The following is a 4,113-nucleotide window of genomic DNA, read 5'->3' as shown; positions in this document are numbered from 1 at the left end:
AACGCTTGACCTGAGGATTGACTTTTTTTGTTTTTCTTCCCTCTCTTTGTCTTCTATGGAATGGCTCCGTAAGTTTGAGGACAGCTTTTATTCTTGCCAAAGTACACACGCTGCTGAGGCTGCTGTTCCTGTTATAACGTACTGTAATACTCCAGCGCCATGCCGACGGCTACTCTCACTCCGACCGTACAGTCTGGACGCTTCCCAGGAATTAACATCAGAAATTTGAGTGATTTGCATGAGGTAGAGCACAAAAAGGTATGTTTCTATAGAAAAGATAGATTTCCTGTTGACATAAATGTACATTACAGACACCTTTACACTAGATTTTATAACCTGGCTGCAGGGATTTGCTCCCATTCAGCCACAAGAGCATTAGTGAGTTGCAACACTGATGTTGGGTGATAAGGTCTGACTCACAGTCATTTCATCCCAAAAGGTGTTGGATGGGGCTGAGGTCAAGTTCTTCCACATTAAACTGGGAAAATCATTTATTTATGGACACAGCTGTTTGCACGGGGGTTGCTGTCATGTTGAAACAGGGAAGGACCTTCACCAAACTGTTGCCATAAACTAAACACACAGTTGCTAAAATGTTATTGTATACTGTAGCATTAAGTTTTTCTGCATTAGAAGTCATGAAAAACAGCTCCAGACCAAAAATTATGAACTACAGTCTGCTATCAAAGCTGTATTTAAATCACTATAAGCATGTAACCTAAGCAAATAGTGCTGTTTTTAACTTTTATCCATGTTCTCTTGGATATTTGCTTGTAAGTTCTGCTAATTAAGTCTTTTGTAATTGTTGTTGCGTTGGTAAAAAAAACAGAGAGCAATGATTTCCTCAACATATTGGTGTCGTTGCTGCTTGAGAGCCTGCAGCTTTTCATTCCAACCAAGCACTAGAAAAGTTTATTTCAAAGAATTTTAATTAAAAAAAATGAGGGAACATTCCCCTGAAATCAGGTGTGCATTTGATTGTAAGTAAAATCGAAGACATTGTGAACTGTGAGCATGTTCCTCAGGGACTCTAAGGTCTCAAAAAGGATTTCCAGAAACCTCCTGTGGTTGCAAAGTCCTCCAAACCATTTATTTCACTTCCTGAAGAACATAACCACCACCACCACTGTGGGACATGAAAAAGCTGCTTTAAATCAATTTGTTGCATTTTTCTGTTCTTGTCCGCATCTCTCCTGGTGGATCGTGTTTTAATAAACCCTCCCGTCCTCTTGACCCCTCCGTGTCACTGTCTCCTCCTCTCGTCTGTCCCTACGCTCTCAGTCACCTCACCTTAAAGGGAGGAGGCCACAGATCAATACATTTGATGGGGAGGCAATAAGCAGCCCTATTAAGTGACAAAGGTTTACTCTGTAACAGCTGGGCTGGCGCGAGAGCCGAGCTTGTCTGACTAATGAATCGTGAAACAATCAGGCAGTAGCCATTTGTGTTTAGATCTGTAAATATGGCGCGGTACAAGTGCCAGACCATCGCTGGCACTCCAGCTGGGGCCACAGATGGTCTGGATTGGAGGCGAGGCGCAGGCAAACCGTTAGCTCCTCCGGCCCACACTGCACCGCACCTCCTCTGTCTCTGAGTGACAACTTCACTTTCGCGCTAACTTAGCCCGCCTGCCCCACATTGGGAGCCAGGATTTAGAAAAAAAAAAAGAGAAGAGAAGGAAAAAAAAACCTGACAGCTCCTGAACGGGAGCCCAGCCGATGAGCAGTCTTGCTGCAATCCGGCAGAGGGAACCAGGGGGAGTATAGAGAGCTAGGCGAAAAAAGAGAAGAGCAATGATGATCCTGCTATTTAAAGACATGATCAACCTAATTAACCTTGGGATGCCAATGACTAATTCTGAGGTGGCTGCTCCACCACAAGAGTGCTGAGGTGGAGGCCTCATAAATCTCACTAATAAGAAGCTCTTTCTCAAATAGGAGGAACATGGGCGCACAGGCTGGTCATTATTTGGGAGAGGATTGAAACTACTGTATGTGGCGTTCTTATCAGTCAAACCGGGGGGGAAGGAGGCGGCTGGTAATGTGGCGGAGATGGACTGTATTTCACCCGACGACAGCTGAGTAAATACAGCAATATTCAAGCAGACAAATAAGAATTCATTTCAAAGAGCTTTTGTCATTTGCCTGCACAAATGATTGAAATGGAGACAGAATATATTCTGCGGTTACAGCGAGCAGGGAAGGGGGTTTGAGGGTGGGGGGTGGGGGGGGGTGGGGTGGGGGGGGGGGTTAGCAGGTGGGGCGTCCTTGAAGATAGAGTCATGAAAGAGATGAAAGGTTTATTTAATCTATTTTCAAGGTAAAATGATCTTCCGGCGCTTTTACTCTACACATTTGGTGCAGTGAATGTGAAAGCGGTACAAAGCCATTACAATGCCCCCAAGTCTATTAAACTGAATGACAGACGTTGTTTACAACCCCAACTGCTTCTGCAACCGCACCATTATCGCCGCATACTGATGCGAGCATTAACAGCAGGATTGGCTGTCATTACGGAGGGACAGCAGAGCTTCTTAAAGCAACGTCGATAGCGGCGTTGATGAAGGATTTGTAACCTGCTAATCACTAGATGGCAGGTTACTGTCATTACTTCACCCAACACATTCGCCTGTGAACGCTCCACAGTCAGACACGATTACCGTTTGTTCTGACGGTACATTATATCGGCGGATTATAGACGTGTACTGTGGCATTACTTCTAAAGATTTGTCTCAATCCTATCTCTCTTTCTTCCTTTTTTGCCCATGATAAAGGATTTAAAGTAGCCTAATTACATGATAACCTCCTGTAATATATTGTACAGTATGTATTATTGGTATTATTGGCACATTGCTATCAAAATACCTCTCTTTTCCTGTAAAACGTTGGAAATATTTTTGATGACTCGTCCTGTATTCAGAGTATATCTAAACATTTCTAATAAAACTTAACTCAAAAATTTGGCAAAAAACTGTCTTTAAATTTCCAAAAAAGTGTACGGTTGTGATCCTCTTCTTTCTGATTTAACACAACAGACTGTGATTCTCCAGAGACTCATGCTTGTTAAGTCATGCTCACTTAAACAGCATCTGTAACTTTGGCAGATAAAGATGTTCTTTAAACTTTAAATCACAACCACATATTTCTAAATATGGCAAAATTGGACTATTTTCTAATGAACTATCACGCTTACTGGAATGAAGAAGTAAAATAACGATGTATTTAGAGGGTTGTGCATTGTTGGTAAAGCTCTAATCTTGCAAAGGGTTATCTCAGATAATCATTTAGTTTTTGAATTAATTTGGCATTTTAAGAGCTCTGTTTGTTGTCTCATATAGCTTTTAAAACTCTAGAAGATTTACAGTAGTCAATTTCTGCTGTCATCCAACAAATGTGACCCACTTTATACCGGTGCCTAAAATTAGAACTACTTTAAATCACATTTAAGGTCTTTCGTCGTGAGGTTTACATTCATTTGTCCGACCCATTTACCTATTACGTAGATGTACTTTTACACTAATCACATCCAGTTGACATTCAGATGTTCACCTTAAACACAACCCCCCCCCCCCCCCACCCCCCCCCAGTCTGCTCCGGTGTCTGGATGTTCTGCTCTGCCATGTGGTGGAGGGATATTTATGGGCGTCTAAATGTGCATGAGCAGGTCTGCAGATCCTTCGTTTCACATTGGTAATAATGCCGGGCCCAGACCTACCGTCCTTGCCCCCTTTCAGCCCCGTGAATACAAACCTAGGCAATGGAACTTTTTGCGCAACGTTAACTGTCACGACCCACGGCGGCGGCGGCGGCGGTGGCGGCTGGAAATGGCTTAACTAAACTGTCAGATCTAATAAAGCCAATAAAGGGATCAGATAAATGTTTATTACATAGTGGGAAAAGATCATTTCTGGACAGAAATTGAGGATGACCTTTCCGGATAATTCCTCGCTGCCTTCACCCCCCACCCCCACCACCTCCCCCCCTCCCTCTCCTCCTCCTTCTGCTGGATAAATCACCGGGTCCCTTTTGTTTCACGGCTGATGAAGCCTTGCTGACGTGGGATTGTTAAAACCTCGCTAGCTCTTCTTTCTTTGTCTCCCCAATTATAGGAGAC

The sequence above is a fragment of the Thunnus albacares genome, chromosome 2 (assembly GCF_914725855.1).
Source record: "Thunnus albacares chromosome 2, fThuAlb1.1, whole genome shotgun sequence".
NCBI lineage: Eukaryota > Metazoa > Chordata > Actinopteri > Scombriformes > Scombridae > Thunnus > Thunnus albacares.
Note: the sequence above shows the minus strand (reverse complement) of the source record.